The sequence below is a fragment of the Ischnura elegans genome, chromosome 5 (assembly GCF_921293095.1).
Source record: "Ischnura elegans chromosome 5, ioIscEleg1.1, whole genome shotgun sequence".
NCBI lineage: Eukaryota > Metazoa > Arthropoda > Insecta > Odonata > Coenagrionidae > Ischnura > Ischnura elegans.
Window position 1 is genome coordinate 5,342,177 of NC_060250.1, and position 25,686 is coordinate 5,367,862.

General features: G+C 38.8%; 1 protein-coding gene across 3 annotated transcripts in view; it reads left to right on the forward strand.

Moving 5' to 3' along the window:
- The window catches only part of LOC124158457 (rho guanine nucleotide exchange factor 10-like protein), a 173,396-nt gene that overhangs the window by 85,860 nt on the left and 61,850 nt on the right, over positions 1-25,686 (forward strand). The window lies entirely within an intron of this gene.

The window sequence follows — 25,686 nt, forward strand, 5'->3', positions numbered from 1 at the left end:
ATTACCAGAACTGGTTAGGCTCTCTGAGTGGAAAGATTCCTCAAAAATAAGTCCAGATTTTTCGCGTTCGCGAAAATGTTATTTTTTTAAGTTCTGAGGTCAAATTCGTAATCAGTGGAAATCACAAAAATATAAATTAGATGAGAACATACTGTGGCAGTTAGTAGAGGTGTAAGAAGTGTATTTGGAATCGCCAACGTACCCATTAACATTTCGTCAAAATTTATTTTAATATTATTTTATGATTAGCATATAATAGTTGTGAAAATTCATTGAAATGTAAAGTGTTGTTTTACAATCCCTATCCTCGTTGTCAAAGGAAACTCGACAAACAGATGCTGTGAAATTCGCTTTGTTCGTCTGTCCTCTATGGATTGTCCTTACTATTATTATTATTATTATTATGTATTGGGAAACTCATCTATTGTGCGTACGCAATGAATTGGATTCCAAATCGTCTCCGTTGACACCAAAATTCTGTGCATATTGAAGTTCGCCACGATTTTCAAGATGGCCTTTAAAGACAGTTCGACAAACCCCATGAGGTCGATCCATTGGGCCATCATCATTCTTATTTAAAACCGCATTTCGATGGATGATGATCTTTATTTCTCTGCTGCTGTCATTGTCCATGCGTCATTACCATTAAAATGCATGTATTATGGATTTCTTCCGCGCATGCATTCCCAGCTATTAAGAGACTCCTCTTTTTAAAGTCATGTGAGAATATTTTGTGCGTCATTGGAAAATGATCCATCTCTCAAATTTGAAATGTATTCCGTATGAATTTTGGCGTAACTATGGTATGGTAACCAACTATGGTATTGGTAACTAACGGTGTAATTAACTATGTGTTAAACTTTGCTGAACGTTTCAATGATATTGCATCATTGAAATCATCGTCCTTTTCGTCTTCGCCCTATTCTTCAATTATTTGCGGTGCAAGGTTATTTTCTTTGTATGTCTCCTCTGGGCACTCCTTCCATCTCTTATCTAAATCAGGAGATCTCTTGCTCTTAATGGATCTGGTGCTCTGATCCTTGAAGTGGTCCCTCACTAACTAATTGGCAGCTTATACTTTCAAAATTAACTAACTTATTACTAACTTTGTGTAATTCCATTTAGGCGCAAATTATGATGAATTATGAAGGTGATGATAATTCATTGAAACCCGAGTCGCGCTATTTAAAAAAGAAGTGGTGAAAGTAAAAGTTTAGTATCCAAGAAAAGCTTATACTTTCCACGTGAGATGTTGTACTCGACATTTTCGCTGATATTCTTCATCCACTTTTCCCTAGCTTTCCTTGCTTTGCGATATACTTCATTCTTGGTTTTCTTGTGGTTAAGTTGTCCGTTTTCGATTTTAGCATTCGTGTACTTTCTATTTTATACAATGAGTTTTATGAATTCATCCGTGATCGATGAATTTTTCTTGACAGCTTTTCCTCGCCCTACAAATTCTTTAGTCTCCTGCACTCCGCTTTTAATGGTTTATTTTCCGCGGATTAGCCGGTAAAAGCCTCGTTCGTCGTACTCTTAACTGCTTCTTTAAATGTTAGCTGATTTCGGGCCTCCTTCGATTCTTCTACCTGCAATATGTTATCCTCCTCCGTTCTCTCCTATTTCTTTTACCTTGGGTTGCATTACATTTTCTTTGAATTATGATCGCAGCCGATATCCACCCCGCGTCACCTTTGACTGTCTCTCTCTCCTGATTTCTTAAACTCTGCTTCGCGAAGATGTCGTCTATTTGAAATACTCTATACCTTATTTTGTAACTGTCAAAGTGCAGCTTTTTCATTTGTGGGTTTTAAATGTTCTGTATGCAAACAGTTGTGTTCAGTGCTTCAGAATTTCAGTAGACTTTCTCTATTTTCATTTTTTTTTATCCCTAATCCATATGTTTTTCCTTCTTGACCTACGCCGACATAGGTCTCCTAGGATTGTAAGATGATCTTCCCCTCTTACCACTTTGATTACTTTCGCAATATCCTCCAATACATCGTCCACCGTCTCTTGATCTCCATAGTCCGTCATTGGAATGTATACCTGTATCTACCACTTAGGTTGCGATCTTAACCATCCTTTCCATCCCAACCTTAAAATCCCTCCTTTGGACTGCACGAAACGTTTCACATGCATTCTGGCGTTTATAAGAACTATGATAAATTATACTCAGTTCCATTACTATCCTCCCAGATGTAGACTCAGACTGTGGATTCGAAATGGTGGCATCCGTTAAATGGGGTATTTTTTGCGGCGATGGTCTCTGCGGCGCGAATAGGGTGATTTCCTATTTTTTTATTGCCTAAATAGTGGAGATGTACGAATAGTATCCGCGAATACTCGAATAGTTCGAATACCATAAAGTATTCCTTATTCGAGATCTCGAATATCGAATACTAGAAAGTAAGGTGAAAAAATTCGAAAATCCCCGGTTTCCCCCGCCAGAAGAACCTCAGTGCCGTTGGATGGTAACTACGAAGCACAATTCCCAAAATCCGCTACCCCCTCCATCCATCAGCCCTCGGCCTCCGATGCTTTCCTTCTCTGCGAAATCAAATAAAAGGCCCCAGCCCGCGCTGGGTTCGTATTACAAAGACCATAAATCAAAAGCTTCAAAAGAAAATATAAAGTTACATGGGAATAATAGAATCGTGTTTCCCCCTTCCCTCTTTCTCCCCCACTGACCTTTTTCTGCCTAACTGCTTGGAAGTTCCCCATTTCTGGAGGTCAACTGCTGCATGAGTCATCTATTAGCCGAAGAGGTGTCTAACAATTACTTTCGGCAATTGATATTACACCTTTATTGGATCGAAATATTAGTAAGGTGCGCGTAATTTAAAAAAGAGTAAGTCCAAACGCGACGTATTTCTGACTTTATTTAAGCATTTTGCGAAAGGAAATAAATGTCAAAATATGACAGTTACTTAGCATTCTGGCGAAACTCGATATCCTCGCAGCTGAGCTTCTCGGAAGTTGATGCGGTATTTTTTCCGAAAACATGTATCAAGTTACAATTTATGAGTTATGCTATAAATCTCTATCGCTACAGACACAGACGAAGGGATATTTTCTCAGGATATTTGGTTTCTCCCTGCTAGAGATTCGAATGCATCTGCTATCTCGTGAGAACTATGGATGGACCTAAGACCATATAAGAACTAGACCCGCCATTCCCCACCCCTACCCATGTCTCGCCGTTTGGCCAACATCTCCCCTCCGCTCCCTTCCTTCCCCACCCACTTTTAAAGCGGCGCACAGTGGGCTAGAATCGAAAAAAGCTGGCCAAAACCTCAAAATCGATTTTTTGAGCTAGGAAGTTGAAACTTCGCATACACATTCTCAAATAAATTGTGCATAACTACCCAGATTATTTTGGTCCTGTGTTTTCACTTTAAAAATATATGTGAGGTCAAAGTTGAGCAAATTTAGCGAAAAACGACCACCCTCGATTTTTTCTGAAAATTGCCGACTTTATCCTCGTGCAGTGGTTTTATAAATAGTTTTATCGACAAAACTGTTATACTATCTTAATTGACACTTCTTATTCTTTCATTTGAAAGGTTTTTAAAGATTTTGTTTCATCAATAACCATAGATACATAAGAAAATGGCGGAGCCTGTTTTCAACCCATTTTTTTTACATAAACGTAGAAAAAAAGTAGACATTGTCACCGGCTTACACTAAGTAACTTATATCATGTCGTTCTTTGAAGCTTCTACATTGTGAATCTAAAGTCAAACCTTGCACCAATTTGCAACCCCGAATTTTAAATCGTTTTTTCGAACGCACGGACGTCTCCGGTTCTGGCCGGCGGCGGCGGAGAGTACGGCGACGCGGCAAGCGGGTGGATGCAATATGGTCTCATTAACTTTTATGTGTGGATAACAGATGTATTAGTGACAGAAAATAATCACCAGAAAGTAAAATTTATAAATATTGCTACGAATGACTCTCATTATGCAATCGCTGGGCACTGCAAGAGGTGCACTGAAAGGTTTCTTTCTTTGAGTGCATTCCATGGAGAATGGACTTAAATCGCGTTCTTAAAGTGGGGAAACGGACTCTTTTACTAACTAATAAACTTTAAAAAAATAACAGTTAATATATTCCTTAAACGTGATGGAAAATGGCTCAATACAGTACTTGATTTAGCCGAATTTTGCCAAATCAAGTACTGCCTTGGTGCTTGAAGAGTTCATTATTCTTATTTAGTTTATATTCTTGATTTAAAGCAATTAATAACTATTCCTTATGCAGCACAATTCACATGTTGCTCTAGTTTAGCCAGTGCAGATGGACGTTAATTCATGTTTTCAGGGTTGTATCGAAAGAACGAATAGGAGGAAAACGAGTGCAAAAGGAAGATACAGTGACCATCCTCGGAGGCAAGAAGAACTCTTGCCAAGTGGATAAAATGCAACCCCGAATATTATGTTATGTCAGATTAAGAGGCCCTCTCAATAAGTAATTGTGTCCATGCAGCTCACCAAATTTCGGTGCAAGAATCTTCGAAAATCTGAAATGCCAGGGATATAATATTAACCCCAGCGATGAGAGAGTGACGCGAGCATATGATTTCATTTACCCGAGTGAAATTATTGTAGCAGAGGTTATATAAGAAGTTTCCAAAAATGGTTCTGTTCTCTTACTGCGACTCGAATCTTAACGTGCATTTCCACAGATCCTAGTCTCGCGTCGCATATAAAGTGCACTTTAATTTGCAAACACGGCTTTGATAGCAGTGAGGACATGCGATTGCACGTGGGAACGAGGGCCTATGTCTCATGAATTATTGCTCGTGAGCACCTTTGTGCCTTCTTGTTTAGGTAAAAAATGCTGTTCGTTAGGCGAAGCATGAAACAGGCACGAGTATTCAAAAGTCATCACAATTATTCTAGATTTCCTCTCCAAATAATTTAATTTTCTCTCTCTCTCTCTCTCTCACTGACGCTTTTAATACAATTATGGTATGCCACCAACCGTGCATAAGGTCTTCATTCAAGGAGCTGACATTGCAACAGAGTCCATTCTTAATTGCGACAAATGACAGGGGAAGCAATATAGGCACGATATAAGGACGTGAGAAAGTTCCGTGAACGGTTGACTAGAAAAATGGCACGAGTGGCCACAAATAGGGATTTATTTCGAAGACAACTCCTTATGTCATAACTGATAATGACAAAAATTATACCAATTAAACTGGAGGAAACGCACAGCTTACCGAACAATGTAATGGATCTGTTTTTGAAAAAGGAAAACAATGCTTTAGCTCAGACAGTGAAAGTGATAAAAACTCGTCAGATAGTGAATGAGAAACAGTAACCTTTTATTGCTGACAGTGCTAATTGCAGAATGTTAGTTGGGAAAAGCGTAAATTGTGTTGCTTTTGTTTATGTTACCTATGTTTGTATGGTAAAATATTCCTGAAAAATAACCATTTTGTCAGCAGCGCAGTTCATTAAGAATAATGACGTTGATATATAGGTAAGAGTTTTAAATCAATACTTTATATTGAGCATAAGACATAGATTAAAATGAACTGTTATTCTTAGAAAGAATACATTATTCGATGTGAGTAATATGCCTTCCGAAGCTTTTGAAGCTAAAAGGAGTTCAAACCAAAAACAAGTTCGAAGGACTCAGCACTACAGCAATACTATAAAACGACCGTTGTCCGAAGGCCTTTAAATATGTATGACAGGTTAGGAAGTGGAGAAAGAAAGAAACCTTTCAGTGCACCTCTTGCAGTGCCCAGCGATTGCATTATGAGAGTCATTCGTAGCAATATTTATAAATTTTACTTTCTGGTGATTATTTTCTGTCACTAATACATCTGTTATTGCATTATGAGAGTCATTCGTAGCAATATTTATAAATTTTACTTTCTGGTGATTATTTTCTGTCACTAATACATCTGTTATCCACACATAAAAGTTAATGAGACCATATTGCATCCACCCGCTTGCCGCGTCGCCGTACTCTCCGCCGCCGCCGGCCAGAACCGGAGTCGTCCGTGCGTTCGAAAAAACGATTTAAAATTCGGGGTTGCAAATTGGTGCAAGGTTTGACTTTAGATTCACAATGTAGAAGCTTCAAAGAACGACATGATATAAGTTACTTAGTGTAAGCCGGTGACAATGTCTACTTTTTTTCTACGTTTATGTAAAAAAAATGGGTTGAAAACAGGCTCCGCCATTTTCTTATGTATCTATGGTTATTGATGAAACAAAATCTTTAAAAACCTTTCAAATGAAAGAATAAGAAGTGTCAATTAAGATAGTATAACAGTTTTGTCGATAAAACTATTTATAAAACCACTGCACGAGGATAAAGTCGGCAATTTTCAGAAAAAATCGAGGGTGGTCGTTTTTCGCTAAATTTGCTCAACTTTGACCTCACATATATTTTTAAAGTGAAAACACAGGACCAAAATAATCTGGGTAGTTATGCACAATTTATTTGAGAATGTGTATGCGAAGTTTCAACTTCCTAGCTCAAAAAAATCGATTTTGAGGTTTTGGCCAGCTTTTTTCGATTCTAGCCCACTGTGCGGCGTGACGTCACGGTTGGGACGCTCATCGTCGTAGCGCATGGCTACGAATGGGGATTCACTGTATCACAGCGGTATTTTGACCATTTTCTTCGCGATTTTTCAATTAAAAGTACTAATATTTATTGCGTTATGTAGGAGAAGTATTCTTTCAGCCATGGTTGGATTGGTGAACTTACAATTAATGAACAGTGGCATTTTTCGGCATTGGCAGCGACGAAAAAATATTGTGGCAGTAAAATGAAGACAAAGCCCTTTGTAAACTTCCGCAGATTTTTTTCTTATCTCGTTAGGGATCTAGCATCATTCGGAACATCGTTATAAAAACATGAAATCTTGCACAAAAGTTGTTAACGGGGAATTTTAGAGAGGAAAAGGGTCATGGTGTAAAGAATTTGCCGGTCGTCCACGAAGTAACGCGGCAACGCCTTCGCATATATTAATTTTTAAACGGTCAATTATGCGATGAAAATTGAACTGCGCGCTAGCGCTACTAAAAAGGGATGCCAACAAATCAGCATTCATATTATTTAGGTAAGTAATTTAGTTATTTCATAAATGCATAATTTTTTACTTAGCGGACAGCTCTCGTGTTATTTATATTTTGCGATGGTGGAAAAAGGTCTAGCGCCGGCTTTGCAAGTGATACCTACGATTTACGTACGCTACGGAAAATTCTGGGAATAAATAATACCTATTAACATATTTATAATTAGAAAGAAAGAGAGGATTGGATTAAAATAATTTTAAAGATAAATTTGCTTTAAAACAATCAACTATATTTAATTCATTGAATAACTTAATAAATATATTCTTGTAATTTTGTACGTATGTACTTACCGAGTTTTCAATGAATTTATAAAAAACTATTTATGACATGATTTTATTTTTTAGATTTTTGTCAAAATGCGTAACAAAAGAGGATGCAAATTTAAAGATCATCTAAGAAGTGAATCTCATTTTATTAAAAAAATCCAGGAGCGATTACTTTGTCCGATGTGTGAAATGTAACGGGTAATTTTCTATTTTTCACGACAGTAGGAATGATATTTCGAAGCACTTGGAGACGCAAGAGCATAAAAGATATTTAAATACTTCTGCATCTTCCTCCAAAATACAGAAATTTATAATAAAAACGAAGAAAAGAACCTAGCATCAGCAGAAGGATGTCTTTCCATGCCATTTTTCATAGTCATTCCTTCATATCTAAGGCCTGTACATCACAAGTTATCAAATCGGTTTTGCAGCGCACATGATACATAACGCCGTTCAAACAGCTGCTGATTTGTTGCCCGCAGATGTGGAAAATATTGTCAAAATATTGTCATATATTTCTATTTCTACATTACACTGTGCGTCTTCAAATGCTGAAAGAATTTTGTGAAACTGCGGAAGTCGCATGTATAAGAAAATACTTGGTTACTGTAAAACGCGCTAGTTACCTCTTTCGTCAGCTGTAGAAAGAATTTTTAAATTATACCACACCATGAATTCCTACTTTCTATATCAGGCTTAATGTCCTAGAATTGTAGAAGAGAGTTTTGAAAAAGAATCCTAAAATTTAGCTAGAGTTTAAAAACAATCAATCACCTTTTTTTAAAATGCTATTGAAGTTATTGAGGGTGATAAAATTTTGGTAATCGAAGTAGCGAATGAAGTTTAACATATCTGAATCAAAAGCGGTCAGAAAGTCAAAGCGGTCGACTAAAATCTCTATGACCTTTGACCCCCATTATGACTTTCGGAGGTCAAAATAAATTGTTGTACGGATGAATGAACTGCGTAACCGACTTTGGCACCCTTCAAAACCTTTAGTTTGACACGTAGGTTGTCATGATGGCCAGACATTCAACTCTATGACCTTGGACCCCCATTGAGACCTCGTTGGTCAAAAAATCAACAATACGGATCTATTAACTGAAAAATCGACTTTGGCAACCTTCAAAACATCTGGTTAGAAACCTGGGTGTCACGATGGCCGGACGTTTACCTCTATGGCCTTTGACCTCCGTATTAACCTTGGAGGTCAATTAGTGAATAATACGGGTATTTGGACAATACCAATGACTTGGGTGCCCTATAAAATCCATGTATCGACACCTTTGTTGGTATGCTATTCTTTTTGCCACCCTTATGACCTTGACGGTGACTTTACTGGGTCAACGGTTGAATTTTCGTAAATGAAATTGTTTTTTTCGGGTTTCTTGTGTCCGAAAACCCAAGAATTGACATTTCGGTCAATGAAATTCAGACATTTTTCAATCTCGATTTTTTACATTAAAACCATCGCATAGGCAAATTAAAATTTTTGGTTTGGACCCAAATTGTGAGGTCAAAAGGTCAAAATTGTAAAATTTTGCTTAAACTCAACAAAACTTAGGACCTTTTCCCATAATTGTGCCAATTTTGATGAATATTGCTCGATGCAGAGTTACTAAAATTACGGGTTAAAAATGACACACGACCGTTGGGACAGTCTTAATATTCATTTTCTAGGAATGTCACCGTTAGGTTAATCTACTAGTAATCAGTAATATTTCTAAAATAATTTTGCTTTTTTATGGACCCCTCCCTTCATCCTTTGTAAGATATCGTGGGATTTTGCTCCACGCCTTCTTTCTCATCGCACGTAAGATTTTTCAAAATGCGTATTTTCAGTTTAAATACGTTAATCTAGGCTTCATTGTGTTGGGTTTATAAATAAAACGATTTGTTTAATTATTTTTATTGAAGATTACCGAGATCGCAATAAACTGGTTTTTGCGGAAAAAATTACGTGAGACTTGCCAGAACCCCTTTTTACCTTGAGGGGGTGAAGCCATGGTCTAGGGGGAGGAAAGCCATGGTCTAGGTGGGATAGCCATGATCTAGGAGGGGAGGGCAAGCCAAGTTGTGACATTATAGCATGGAAAAGATGAATGAAACCAACATTATAAGAACATTATAACAGCGCTTTATTAGTTTATGAGATTATTTCATTGAAAAAATAGTTTTGTTTCAGTTACTTAACTTATACTAATACATATCATTTTTCGTTGGTTTGAAGAAAATTTGTTGAATTCTTTCGTTTCAATTCAGTACTGATTTTGCTTAAAGCCTTTTGCGATTTTTGCTTCTAGGGGGACAGCTGCTCCCCCTGCCCTTCGCTGGGTACGCCCATGTTTACATATGACATTCTTAATCAATTTATTTAATACGATCGCTTCTCGGTTTATCTTCATTTATTTAGCTTTTTGCGCACAGTCAAGGCTATGAAATGCCTTAGTTCATCGTAAAAATATATTTATTAAGTGTACAATCATTTTGCGTGCTCAATATCGTCACTTTTCAGCGACTTTGCAGCGGATGAGCGTTAAAATATCTCAAGCGCGCATACGGAATATCGTCTGCAGTCCCAACCGTGACGTCACGCTCCCTCATCCCACTCACTTCCCCGCCGTGCGATGTTGGCCACAGCGTTACGCTCGAATGGCAGGTCTAGGGATGGACTGAAAATAATTGAAGAAGGAAAAAATCCGGTGGAGAAGCGCGTGTATTTTGCAAAACGCCTCGGATTGTCCGCTAACACTTGAAAGAAGGAGTAAAGCGAGCTACCTGTTGAAAATAAGAAGTTGAATGAAGCCGAGTATCAGATGGGCGTGCCGCTGAAATGGCGTTTGGTAGATAAGAATGTACAGGCGCGCCGACTTACAAAAAATATTGGGGGGGCCCTAACCGGGGATCTTGCCTTGGGAAATTTTATAAGTAGTGAGTTTTAAGTTTTTTAAGCATTTCAGAAGAGTCATATGATCAACATTACAACACTGATAACTCGAATCTCGATATCTGAACACTGCGGGGAAAATCGACAAGCCTGACACATTATTTCCTCACACCCATAACGAATTTTTGAGGGGGCTCGGGCCCCTTCAGGCCCCATGGAGTCGGCGCCACTGCATACTATAACTTAATTAATTTCTTGAATTATTGAGGGGGCTCCGCCCCCCCAAACGAATTATTGAGGGGGCTCGAGCCCCCTCAGGCCCCATGGAGTCGGCGCCTATGAGAATGTATACATCAGACAGAAATCCATCGTAGCAGTGTACATTAGGGCGGATCAGAAAAATCGATTTTTTTCAAATCCATCTGGCCCAATGAAAAAAAGTTGTGGGACCGATCAAAAATAAGGCCTGAAAAATTTGAGACCTCTACGTGAACCCCTGACCCTCGCTCAAATGCAATTAAGGGGGGGAAGGTCAAAATTCGAAAAATGTTATAGTTTATGGTCATTTCTTATAGATTTTGCCGAGTTACTGTTCTTCTAGGGCAAAAATTTCGTGCATTTTGACGTATCTGCCACCGTTTAGCCACAAAATGCCTAATTTGAGTCCGCGCCCGCGAAGAAAATATTCCAACGCCCACGCAGCGTCGCGGATACAAAAGCCGCAGGCCGATCCCTTCCCCTCCCCGCTCGATTCTCCCCCTCCCACGCCTCCAATACAGCAAAACTCATCCCGCGTGTGCTGCTAGGAGGTCGTTTATCCTTGATTATATAAATCGGAAGATGTTAGAAGGTAATAAAGGAAGCGTAGTGAGACGACTTGTCGCTTATTAGGCGCCTCGTCGGAGTTAAACAAATCGATGTTAGCAACTTTTAGAGAAGCGATGAAATACTTTTAGATCCGAGAACGCAGGAAAGGAGCCTACTGTCTATGTAAAGTCTCTTGAGTGGCTATAAAGGAGTGCGAACTTTGCATATGCGCTTCAATTTCGGCATTGTCCGGCAGATGTGGCAAAATGGATTTTGTGCTAAGGTCGCTCGCGTCCCCTCCCCGCACGCCTCTTCCACGCCCCAAATGCACCAAAATTCACTCCAAGTACGTGTTTCTTCGTTACTGTAACTAATATTTAAAGTTTCAGTATCGTCTGTGGAGGAACAATCACGAAAGAATTACTCAATTATCTGCTTTCCAATCTGTATTTCTTATGTCAGTGTCATTCCTCGTCTTTCGCTGTTGTCAACTAAGTTTTGGTGAGTTTCTTCACGAATCTCTCGTCCGTATGTATAATAAAAAGAAATATTTATCTTCAAATTTGAACGTTCATCGATAGATTTTTGAAAATCCACAGCACTAAATTCAGATATAGCCGCAGGCACTGTGGTCTCTCCCAATATGTCATCAGCGGGTAGTCGATATTAAAGGTGTTCTATCCTAATTCAAAAATCCAAATTCAACCGTCGCCGGATTTTAGTTGCGAAGTCGGCCGCAACGGCCAGTGGAATGGGAATCTTCCTTGGGCGGAGGGGAGTAGTCGCTGACCGAAGGAAAAAAAAGGAAAAGACGAGGGGTCGAGCTTCGATCCGACCGAAAAAAACACCCGGCGCTGTATCAAATTTCACTGCGGAGGTGCGATATTGAGAGTGGTCGGGATTCGGAGGTTGATTTTTGCTCTCTGGTGGCATTAGTCCCATCTCACAAGGGGAGTGTCACAAAAGTGGGTCTCAGATTTCAATCAAACTTTGTGGTGTTGTAGTCCATCGGGAGCTGTCCACGAATCACCCCCCTTATGGGGTTATATAGCCAATAGTTTAAACAAAAAACGCAGTTAAACATTTGCAGGTGTAATGTATTCCTTTGAGATCGCGCATCCATCATCGCCTGGCGTAGTCTAGTTGCTACGGTACCGGACTACTACGCCGGAGGTCATAGGATCGAGTCTCCGTAGCGGTTAATTTTTTTCAGTTGTTATTTTTTATTTTTCTTTAACAAAAGTCTGCAATTGAACATTATTTTATCGATTTTCCCCGTAAATTTTATTTTCACGCAAGGAATTTTTTTTATCCACATGCTTTATACCTAAAGTCATGTTATTTCCGTGTCGCAACACAAAGCATTTTTTTACCATTTTCCTCCGGGAAAAAAACCATTCATGACATTAATGGCAATTTATGTTGAAAAGGTTATTAAACTAATGCGCAAAAACGCTTCTATCATTGGAAATACACTTCCTGTTTCCCAAAGTTGCGGTTAAAAAGCGACGAGGTGATAGTTGGAAAAATGCATGCGGACGGATTTAACAGACAACAATAGACATTTTTAAAAAGAACCGTTTGTTCCGGAGAGGGCGAGCCGGGGAGGTAAGGGTTCCTTCGGAGATGGGGTCGGTAAACCATCTTTTCAGCGAGCGGTCACTCGACTGCATGCAAGACATCTGTGACTAGGGGCTCCCGAATATTATAGCGTTGGTTAATTTTGCTTTTACTATCACGGCAAGAGAATGATCGATTCTTATGGATATCACATACGCCTAGCTTCCCGGCTAAATTATTACTTTCCTACCCCACTGTGCTGAAATTTCAGCTAATGAAAGCAATCGAATTCTTGAAATAAACTTGACAATTTTAAAATATGAGTCCTTAATATGATATTTCAACATAAAAGGAAACCAAGTGAATGTGTATCGTAAAAAAATGCTTTGTGTTGCGACACGGAAATAACATGACTTTAGGTATAAAGCATGTGGATAAAAAAAATTCCTTGCGTGAAAATAAAATTTACGGGGAAAATCGATAAAATAATGTTCAATTGCAGACTTTTGTTAAAGAAAAATAAAAAATAACAACTGAAAAAAATTAACCGCTACGGAGACTCGATCCTATGACCTCCGGCGTAGTAGTCCGGTACCGTAGCAACTAGACTACGCCAGGCGATGATGGATGCGCGATCTCAAAGGAATACATTACACCTGCAAATGTTTAACTGCGTTTTTTGTTTAAACTATTGGCTATATAACCCCATAAGGGGGGTGATTCGTGGACAGCTCCCGATGGACTACAACACCACAAAGTTTGATTGAAATCTGAGACCCACTTTTGTGACACTCCCCTTGTCAGCCACTCGGTTGACGTTTCTTGGAAGAATCCAAATACGCACGCTCTCGACGAGGCTGGTAAGTACGGCCGGCTTCTATGAAGAAAGGCTATTACTTGCATTGTTCTCTCCTTATTCGACTCCCCCTCGAACGGGAGAGCTGGTCAACGTTCTCATCTCAAAATTGTTAAGTGTTCATCAAAGCATCGTAAAACTCAATTACGCTAACCGAAATGCGCATACTTCGTGAAACTTTTTTTTAACGTACAACTTTACATTTTTACGTTATTCCTCTGTATGAATGAAATAGTAACCACCCACGTACATTTGAAAACGTGTATTCAATACAGTTACTTTCCGAAACATGTTTATTCAGTAATCGTAGCGCTACAGGGAGAACACTAATGAGAAATATGGCAAATAATGAATGAACAAAAACTGATTTTCAATCATCTTTAATATTTATTGATTTATATGGTAAGAACATCATAAATTGCATATTGCATCAGACATCACATACAGCTTTAATAAAGCCAATAACCCTGAATATATCGCATCGGGTAATATTGACTTTTTCTTGGATGTTTTTTTAACAAAACGATGCCGTTCGAACTAGAGTTTTTCTGGTCTCTAATTTCTTGTAATTCTGACTGAAGTAACGTTTAATATTCAAAGTGTTCCCTAGTTTTGCTGCAACCGACGTTTTGACCCGATGCGACCGAAAGTGCTACAATTTATTCTCGCTACCGATCCATCGTGGAGACGATTAAAATTCATTCGCTCGAATTTGGCTTGATGAAATCGCCGATGACTCATCTTCCTGGAATACACCCATGTGCAAAGTGTGTATAATGAATCATCAGCATTTCGCCTCTTTTTGCGCAGAATTATTAGATATAATTGTGAAAATCACAAATCTCTACTTTAATTCTGTTTCTGGAAGTTATGCAAGAGATCGTGATACAAGCAGTTCAGTGAAGATGAATAACTGGCTCTTATTAGTCTCCTTTTTCTCTCAGATGCGTATAAAATTTCCCATGTTGATATTAGGGAGATTTGGAGCAAAGAAGTCTATCAAATTTTTTCCCGTACACTGAACTATCGGATTTTTTTCTACGGTGCATTAGTTTTTGTGACCTCAGCACTAGACTAGAAAGTAAGAAAAGTGACTAGTATGCTGCAGTTACTGAGTTCATTAATAAAATATCCAACAAATTTGAATTTGCAAATACACCATCAGAGTGCATCACGATCCTTGAGCAACTTATACCATTTCGAGGCCGATGTCCTTGAACGCAGTATCTATCAAAAAGCCAAAGAAGTATGTTATTGAAGTCATTGCTGTGGTGGATGCTAGGAAATTTTACCTAAAAATTGAAATTTATATGGGCAGGTAGCCAGATGCCCTTTCAAAGAATCCAATTCACCTCATGAAATTGTCAAACGCTTAGCAGAGCACATTGACTGCAGAGGAAGAAATATTACCAGTGACAGTTGGTGTACCAGCATGCCTTTAACAGTAGAACTTTATCAAAAAAAGATTGATTATGGTAAGGACGATGAGTAAGAACAAAGCAGACGTTCCTCCTGAATCTCCCCCAAGAAAAAATAGAACCTTACATCATAGGCGAGGGGCAGGGGGGGGGGCAATTGCACCCCCTCCAGAAGCAAAAATCGCAGAAGTCCTTAAGCAAAATCGGTACTGAATTGAAACGAAAGTATTCAACAAATTTCCTTTAAACCCACGAAAAATGATATGCATTAGTAGGTATAAGATATGTACTTAACTAAAATAAAAATATTTTTTCTATGAAATGATATCAGAAACTAATAATGCGCTGTTATAATTTTCTTAAAATATTTTTTTCATTCACCTTTTCCATGCTAAAATGTCACAACTTGGCTTGCTCCCCCATCTAGACTATGGCTTGCCCCCCCTAGTTATGACCCTGGGTATGCCCTTGTCTTACATCCTTCCCTTTTTGCTTTACTCCCGACATTTCCGCGTTGTAATACCTACGTTTCAATAAAATCCATGTAGTATTTATTTCTGCCATTATCCATGACGCAAGTATTACTGCCTCAAGTGGTAACAAAATAAAAAAAAATGTTTTTTGGCAATCAAAATTCCATTTTTTTCCGAAGAAACATTTCCATCGGTGTAAATATATTTATCCAATTAAAAAATTGATAATTAATGAAGAAGAAAGCTTATGGAGCTATCCATAGAGGTGTAGCTATCTATGGAGCTATCTTCATCAGCTTCAACCTACGTAAAGAACTATTTAATGCCAATCAATTAAATGTGGTGGAAACGACAGAGTCGTGTTTTTTTTCGGAAAATTGACAGTTAATTTTTTTTCATTTATTAATTCTTCTATATCGAACAAATATTTCAACAACTTAATATAAAGTCTCCTGAAAGACGTTGAATCCCTAAAAAAAAGGGTTACGAGTGAGTTGATTTCCGTGTTCCTAATGGCGAAATCGTGCCCCCAGCCGGCCTTTTGGGGTTTACCATTGGAAGCCAGGCGTCATAGGTACCCACTCTTTTAACGGGTAAATATTTTCAATTATCTACTCCAGTCAACTACGGGTACAAAAATAATCTCAAACGCCGCGACGACTTAACAACATCTACGCTCGTTTACTCAACTGAACATCGTAATGATTTCCTACGTCTCACTCCCGTGACACGATGACCCGTTCGTGAGTCGTTCCCGAGCTACCATGAAGATTCATACCTAGGTAGTGATCATTCAATCTTAATGGTGGCCAGAAATCGACAATGGAGCGAAAGTGGCGCCGCTCGATTTGTTGCAAGACTTTTGCAAATGATAGTAGGGGAGACCGGGGCACGTTGGCCATAGGGGCAGGATGGCCCAGTCGAGTTAATTCATACAATAGACACTAGTGATGGGTCGATCATGAACGATTCGATCAAAAAGATTGAATCACTAGGTGAATCAAATGACTCATGATTCATTTCGTTAAACAAGTCGATCATCAATCATCAATCACTCTGACTTCCGGTTTCATATCAATCATCTCGGTTTCCGGTTTGATTCAAAATTTGGAACGACCGATGCTTAATCTCTTTTCGTCAGGGCAGAAATAGTTGTGATAAAATTAAATACTATGTTATGAAGAACTGAATACTTGTGTAATCTTTTTCTTAAATGTTTTCCAGCAGTTATCAGTATTAATAACACCAATACACGTAAAAGGAAAATATTAAGATGACTCCTGTAGGAGAACGTTAAGAAGTAGAAGTTAAAGCTGGTTATATTTTATTGTGCCGTTCATAAAATTATCCTGCAGATCAGATTCATGCATAGTGTGTGGTGTATTTTGTGTTATATTTTGATCAACTATAGTTAGAAATTATTTTATTAGTGTTAAGAAACTGTGGTAGTTTCGCCTTCCCAAATATTTTCATGACACTGCTTCCTTCATTTTTGCAATCTAATTTACTCATCTAGGAATTCACAATTAAAATAGAATATGAAATGATAATATGGATAGCAGTCAGCGTTACCAATGCTATTCGCAGATGAGGCAGTATTTATTCGATTATTCAAAGTGATTTATTACATCCATTGATTGAGTCTTTCCGATCATGATTCCTTTTGAGTCTTTTCAATCATGACTCCTTTGAGTCTTTTCGATCATAGTGATTGAATCTTGATTTGAGTCTTTTCGATCATAGTGATTGAATCTTGATTTGAGTCTTTTCGATCATATAGTGATTGAATCTTGATTTGAGTCTTTTCGATCATAGTGATTGAATCAATTGATTGAATCACTTATGTGACTCGAGTCAAAATGATTGAATCACTAAAATGATCGACTTTGCCCATCACTAATAGACACTGAATCGTGCTAGGAATCTATCAGAAGGTTGGTAGCACACTTCCCCTTTCTCCACAACACCATTATGACTGGCGGAGCATTTTTTGACAAGTTGTAGCGGTTAATTGTATTTGCGCGTGTTTCAGTAAAATTCTACTCCCAGGTAAAATGTGTGTTTTTTAAGTTTTGATCAATTTGGGCCCAATAGTTGAGTACTATAATTAAAGCTCATAGTTTAAGGATAACTTCTGTGTGGCATACAATCTAAATTGCTGCAGTGAGTTTTGTAACGAATAGAGTTTATTGTAAACATGGCAATGGGGCAGGTTGGCCCAGCGATGACGGGGCACGTTGGCCACCCGGGCCAACATGCCCCGTCCTATGCATTTTTTCGTCAAAAATGTCACCTCCATCATCAATTGAGCTGTCATTCAGGTGTAAATGACTTAATATTGTTTCAAATCGGTTACAATGTATGCTTGCCAACAAGAATGTGGGGAAGTACCTTTTGTTAAGTTTTGTTACCTTTTTGGACCAACACATACGTTTATTAGGGTATTTATCGTAGCATGTCATATTATCTGACTTTATCATGTCATACGTTCCTCCTTCTCCAAAGCTAGATTTAAATTTTTCTGGTTAGCATATAAGTCACTGTTTATGCAAATGTGCTTAAGCAGTTCATCCGAGAAAAATGAAAAAAAAGTCGAGTGGACTTACGCATTTGATTACCTCATCAGTAGGAAGATTTGGATTACAATTTAAATTGAGCTCGAAAGCTGGATTACCCCTTCCTCTCTTACATGGATTATTTTCTGTTACATTTGAGGGTAAGTTTGCATCAATAGTCAACTCCAGAGGTTCCGCTGGGTCTGCGACTAGTCGTCTTTGGGAGCGTTGGGTTGCGTCTCAACTTATCACACACAAAGAGTCAATTAAATTCACAGAGGCTACTAAAATATAAGCGCAGTGGTGAAGACAGACATCTATTTGAACGTAACATAGTATCGCAATGTAACGCATGTCAACTGGAGCTAAAAAATAAAATACGCTCGTCCGACATAGGAAGATGAAGATTCACTGTGCCTAAAGTGTGCCTTTTTCGACGGTCAGCCTGGAGCACCATGTATTTAGTGCACAAATTGTAAGCGTTGTGCTCGTTAGACATGTGTGAACAATGAAATCCGCGTACTATTTCACAAGAGCAATAATTGTGCTGATCCTTTGTATCTGGACAGTCACAAAAGTCAACCGGTTTGTATTAGCACGCCAGAAATCCTAATAATTTAAAGCTTTCCCGTTGTTTTAGTAAAATGGTTACATATACTTAAATATATTTCTTGATAACTATTAGTTTTATTTTGATTTCCTAAAATCATACTAGTTTAGCTTATCAAAAAACACATGGGCCAACGTGCCCCAGCCGCTGGGCCAACTTGCCCCGATGTAGGGGCAGATTGGCCCGCCTGTCATATGCCCAGTATTTATTTGTTTTTTTAAATTTATAACTCATATATTCATGTTTAATTATTTCCATCCAGATTTAGAAAGACTGTTCTATAATTTAGCAATAATTTAATAAAGTTAACTATGCATAAATAAAAAATATTTAAAAATGTAAAAAAATCGGGCCAACGTGCCCCGGTCTCCCCTACATGCCGAGACGGCATGCGATCATTTTTTTCGCGAGGTGGTGTGTCCCCTTAGAATATTTGAAAGAGATGTTAGTTGAATCAACTATATGCCCAAATTGTTTCCTTAAAATTAAAATATTCTATTAATCAGCTAAATTCCAGTTTGAATCCTTTAAAAGAAATCACAATTACACGCCAAAACTTGGGTTTCCTGCTGCATAGGCAACCAAGTCAAATTTTTCCGCATTCATCGTTTAGTATTCGAGCTATTCGAAATTCGAGGTACTCGAGTATTCGAGCAATTATTTAATATTCGAACTCGAGATCGAGAAATCTGCTATTCGACCCATCCTTACTTAATAGAAATATTATTGCTCCTGTAGTACGTATTTCACGCTTATAGATTTTTAAATGACGATATCTATTGTTCGCGATTGAATGAAAAGTGAGCATTTTCAAGCGCGCGAAAACGCGACGAGTAAGTATGAATGCTGGGAAAAGCCCGTTTGTCGTCATTCTGGTTCCCGCTGTCGCCGTGTGAGGTTACCTTGGGGCGAGTATATGTGCGCCGCTGCGATGCAGGCTACTAGCAGGTAGCAGAGTATCCTGCTTGCAGGTAGCAGGTAAAACTTTCAATTCGAAAAATTTTATATTGTATTTGCTAGTAAATTAATTATGTCAGTTGGCTAGCAGAATTACTAGCGGTGGTGGAAACAAGAAAGAAATCAGCTGTAGAATAGCCCAGGCGAGGAGAGAATTCCGTCAAAAGAAATACCTACTTATAGCGGGATATTTTTATCGTAGAGGAAATTAAACAGTTTATCAGAAGTTACATTTACACGTGCTTCTCTACGGGTGTAAGGAATGGGAAATTACAGCTGCGGAGGAATTTAGGTTAGAGGCTTTCGAAATGGGGTGCTACAGAAGCATGAAATGAAAGAAAAGTTCATATGGATTTACCGAGTTAATAATGAGGAAAATCTAAGAAGTGTTGGAGAGAGAAAAATCCTTATGACAACCTTGACTTGGAGACGGAACAACCTTATAGGACATATCTTGAGACATGAGGGTCTGATAAGTACAGTGGCAAAAATTAACGCAAAGCTCGTTGGCGTCTGAGAGCGGCCAGTTCAGGAATTATTTGTCTTCCAAAATTTTGCCCTCGTAATGCTCTCATACAACCGGGAGTTTTAAAAGCTATATACCCCTTATACCGGGGAAATAATCATACCCGTCGCATTATGACAAGGCGCAAAAGATCCAGCTACGAATTCTTCGCCATATTCTCCGAAGTATGATTCGCCCTCGATTCACCTAGAATGGAATCTACTCTCGTCGGGACATCATTGGACACAGCCGACATATTGGGCATTGAGACTGCCTTAGAACTCAATCGTTCCGGTGGTGTAGTGGGTAAAGTATCATGCTTCGAATCAGAGGTTCCACGGATCAAGTGTCAGTGACGGATAATTTGATGCTGCACACACACACACTGTAAACATTTTTCTGATCTTAAAACTTCGCAATAGCTATCAATAGGTCCATAAAATGTTGTATGACTATTGAATTCTTACGCGCTTATTTATTTGTTGAAATTCAACCACCATATTGCATAGCCATTTGGGCAGTTGACTGTGGAGTGAATTTTGACTACCATTTCCGCGTCATCCAGCACCGCTTCAAGGCCCCTAACCATTAGCTGCATGTGCGATGTGTCATGGCCTACTACTCCTCCCTCATTTCAAGGGAAAATTCCTCGGTAGTTCTGCAGAGCTGAGCGAAGGCAGAACATCAAGCCACCCAAACTCAGTAGTTCTCAATCGGGTAAATTTGGGCGTCTGCGTATGTATTTCATCAGAAACATTGAGCAATTGGTTAAGTTAACAGAGGTTAGACTTACCCTTAAAGTTTCCAACAAAATGAGCACTGTGCATGCAATTTAAAAATATTTCATCATTATTATGGAACTGATGTTATTTCGAAGTCATAGAAATATTGGACTGTTCGCGTTTTCCGCTATTTATTTAATCCCTACTTTTGATTACTTTTAGCACTCAACATAGGTTAAGGAATAGAATAAATCTCACAATCAATTATTCGAGGTGATTTTGCGTCAGAAATTCGGTTTTAAGACATTTATGCTAATTTACAAACTAACTTTTTTAAAAATATCAATGATTTCTCATTACCTTTATCTATCAATGAAGAAATTTTATTCTTGTAATTACATGAATTATCATTCATTGCGACATCCCCATATTATGGCCGAAATTATAGTATTCTCTATTCATCGAAGAGGAGCGATAGTGTTTTTTTTACCATCCCGTGAATTATAGTGTGTGGTCGAATTTTCCCATTGTCTTAGCAAAAAATATATTTCCAGTAAGCCACGTAATGCTTACAAAAAATTTACCTCATATGCAGCAGACATTTTCTTTTCACTTTCTTACGAAGGATTTACTCCCATGACTGTTGCATAATTGAAATGTGCATCAAAGATGGACTTCTGAAGCAGTCTACGTAGCAAAAGAAAAGTAAATGAGTTTAATTGTGGACATTAAATATTTTGCGGAAAACGATTCGGACACAAAAACGGAGTAGACAGGTGACTGCAAGGTACAGCATGTGTGTTTCAGAGAAAAGGAGCACTATGCAGGAATTAATAAAGAAAGCTAGCATCAATTATCGGATTTGAACAAAAGAAATATTCACTAGAATTAGAAGAAATAAATTCGAGAATCAATTGATTGATTATGCCTGAACGAGAAATTCACAAGGAAATGTATATCAGTCCATGAAATGTATCAACTTATAGCAAGGAAATATTAATAATAATTCGATTACCACGGAAACAAATTATAGATAAATTTCATTCCCTTCTATTAATTCTAAAATAAAGTCGAATTCCATGAAGTTCCTTTCCACCCATTCAAATTTCCGTAATCTTTCCAGTTTCCTAAATAACTTTTCAATAAGTGAAACTTATAATACTTCTCTGATTCTCAATTTATGTCAGTTTATAAAATTGAAAAAAAATTTAACGCTTAGTTCAGATACATCTATTTTAATAAAGATCTAATTTTTAATTGATGTTGTTAATCAAATATGCGTTCACATGGATCATCTTTGTGATTAAATATTAAGTTTTAAAGGCATTATGAAGTTCAAAAAACTCTATTTACTTCTCTCATTTCACTATGAAAGAAATCGTTTACTGACCATATTAATCAATTTCTTCGGATAACTACATGAAAGAAATTATTGAACCTTAAAATGGCCATAACATATTCCGTCACCTAAATCGGCTTCGCATTTCTTTTCAATTGCAGTATGTTACAAGTTGTTCCAATATAATCCTCGGGAAACTATTATTGGGCGTAGAATATTGAGCAAAGCATTGCAATACTGAACTGAAAACAAACAACTGATTTCTCGGAGGTGGCTCAAAAAGTGCTTTCATTCTGCTTTGAGGAACTCTACAGGAGTATTCCCTTCAAGGGGAGAAGAAGCGTAAGCCGTGACACATCGCACATGCAGCTAATGGTTAGGGGCCTTGAAGCGGTGCTGGACGACGCGGAAATGGTAGTCAAAATTCACTCCACAGTCAACTCGTCAAAATCGTCGAGGAGCAAGTGGATGGCAGGGACAGAGTGAGGAAGATCTCGAATGATATAAATGGAACAGGTAAAGAAATATGTGAAAGAGAAGAAACACGTGGGTTGAAAAGATTAGCTGATGGAAGAAAACAGTGAGGAGTTACGTCAATCCAATCTTAGGGACATTAATGATGAAACACTTGCTGAGAAGTAACTTAATCGCCTTATCCCATTAAAAAGCGTTCCTTTGGCCCGAATTCACTTGGGGGCCTATGGGTCGAGGGGGCTTTGGAACTCCTTCCCCACCCCCTCAAACTAAAATTCTCAACTATTCCGTGGGCGATGTCCATTCTCACGTCACACTGGTATCGGAAATAGCTACCCGCCTCCCCCCGCCACAGCCTATGCCGCCCCCCTTTCGTTGTCATGACGATGGAGAGAGTGGGTGATAGTTCTTATCTTGGGCCGCCAGGGTGCAGCACCTTTCGAGCCACGAGATTCATTTGCATCATTGCCTCTAGTATGTAGGCGACTCCGCGTCGCGGCGCTGGCGTCCTCACCACCTGATGGGGAGAGGCGCTGCGAGCAACCCTTGTTGTTTGTGTCGTCTGCAGTCTATTCGCTGTTAAGGAGTGAGTGAGTAAGTGTGTTTGAAGTTCTATCATCTCCGCTAAGATCCGTTCGGCTGCATCGATATGTTGTGATTGTTCGGATCGTTATCTTCTTGCTCTCGTGCGCCTTGTTGAGCATCTCTCATCTTCTCCTCATTGTGTCACTTCCCATCCACGGCCCTGACGCAATTGCAGTCGCTCCTCGACATCGCACGCGACACGCCCCCTTCTGGCGTGTGCCGTGCATAGCAATCGATGCGCTTTCGGACGCCGCTCTTCACTTGTTTTCCGGAGTGTGTCCCGCCGCGGTTGTGGATTGCAGCCTTCCTAGCGACCCGATCAAGCGACTGCCGGTGATTTGCGTATGTGAACCTCCATGAGCTGAATGGGATTGCCTTAGTTTTAGTCTGTGTGTGTATGGAGTCACTAGTCTGATTACTTTGAAGCAGCGCGACGTTTATCGCAAGAAGTCTTGACCCTGGCGTTGACCTCTCGTCGATGTGTGTGCCTCGCATTCCTCTCGGCTTTTGTTATCTGAATGCCCTATCGATAATGTAAACAGGCGGTTGGATGGATCGCCGTGGTCAAATGTTGGCCCTAGCGTCTTAACTTTCTCACTATATCGTTGTTTTGGACCGCCTTCGCGACAGCTGTGCTACTGAAAACCGTGTCACGTTTGGGCTGCTCAGGGAATAATATACTCGCGGTGTTCCAGATTGATGGTGAAACATTATAACGAGGGACATAATGTCTGTTTGCTGCGCCCACAGCAGCCATATACGTCGTATCAGAAATGATCGTAATCTCCAACGGGCGCTGAAATAGTCTTGAAAACCCAAACAATTTATTTTTCATATAAATAATCTGCCGGCGAAGGAAGGTGTGGGTGGGGATCGCCGTGGTCGTCTGCACTCCCATCATGGACTGTCCTCTTCAGAGCTCTGTGCAGCCTTTCATCATTTATCCTATCTTTAGGCACCCTTCTCTTTTCTTAGCATCCCCTCCTTTTTCGCTTGCTCATCGCCCACCATGCCCAGCACTTCATCTTCCTACCCGTCCTCGTCACCTTCTACACACCCACATTTCGAACGCTTCTAATCTCTCCTCGTCTTCCTTCCTCAACGTCCACGTTTCCGAACCGCTAAGGTTTACTCTCCTTGGCTACTATTCTGGATGGAATTACACCGGGCTATTTGCCAATATTATGGGAGAAAGCGTAATAATCATGAATATTCCGCCCCTGTTGCTATACGGTATTCTAAACGTTGAAATCAATGTTTCGATTCCACTGGAAGCGTAATTCTCTAACGTTTCTGTAGCGGGGGTGCAACTCAGTATTCTGGACGGCGAATAGCAGGGTCGGAATAAAATTCCACCGTCTCCAAAACCGGGCAATCTGTATTACACTCCGTAATAACGTGCGCATCTCTACGGCCAATTGTTTTTCAAAGGTTATAGCAGTAAAATGATGTACTTTAAAATGAAATAATAGCTAACAATGAAATGAAATCGACTTTATCATAATTAAATAATCGTAGCATACGTACTGAATATTTAAATTGCATTAATTCTTCTTGTTTACGTACTGTCGATGAATCTTCAAGTTTGTGCTTCGTATATAAGCTCGAATGTTAATTTCTACACAATTCGCTTGGCTATTTAAATATTATTACAACGAATTGCAAAAACTATCCGCAATGAATTCATCATGAACATTTATGCATGCATGTTCAATGTTCATGGTATTCATATTATCACTCGTAATTTTATTTTAAGTGCGACGAAAGGAGCCTCAATGTTGGCTCCCAGGTCCATTCTTAAATTTTCCAAGCTTTTGTTAACTCACTGACGTAGGTTCTCACTGACGTAGCTTAGAATGAAAACGGTATTTCATATATATATATTTGAGCCTACTTCGCATCGGGCATATTTTGAGGTTCGGGAAGCATTAGCTCGCAACAGAAATTCCTGATGCAGTTGATGAAAGTTTCATAGAGAAAGGGCACTATCTTTAATATTTCCACGGAGACTTTGATAGTTAAGGTATTAGCATGCGATGGTTATACGACTCTGTTGTGCTCTTATGGTGGTAGGGAAGGGTTGAAAGGTTTATGTGAGTTAATTACGGTAATTAGTCTTTGAAATAATTATAATTAGTCCATCTGAAAATGAAAATGGGAGAAATAAATATCTGTTGCGTAGAAGTTAGCGGGAAATAAACGAGGTTAAACCCATTAATTTTCATTGGTTGCGTGAATGCAACTTTTGGTCGATAATTTTACTATTTGAAATACAGGCGTGACTGTTGTTACTTTTATTTTGCTTCTGTATATTTAACAGTGTTCTTGGGAAACAAAAACGTGTTTCCAAGTTCCCATACATGTGGCTATGAATATTTATTGAACTATTTATGGAATCTTCAAAGCTATCAACTGATGTCCATACATTCAATGAGCATTACTTTAGTACTTATTTGCAACTGCATGCTAGCATGTTAATATTGTTCCTTTGATGGCGGTGTTCGAGGATAAGCAAAAATATCAAGATGAAATTAAGTATTCTGTATTTTACCAATATTTTTTAAAT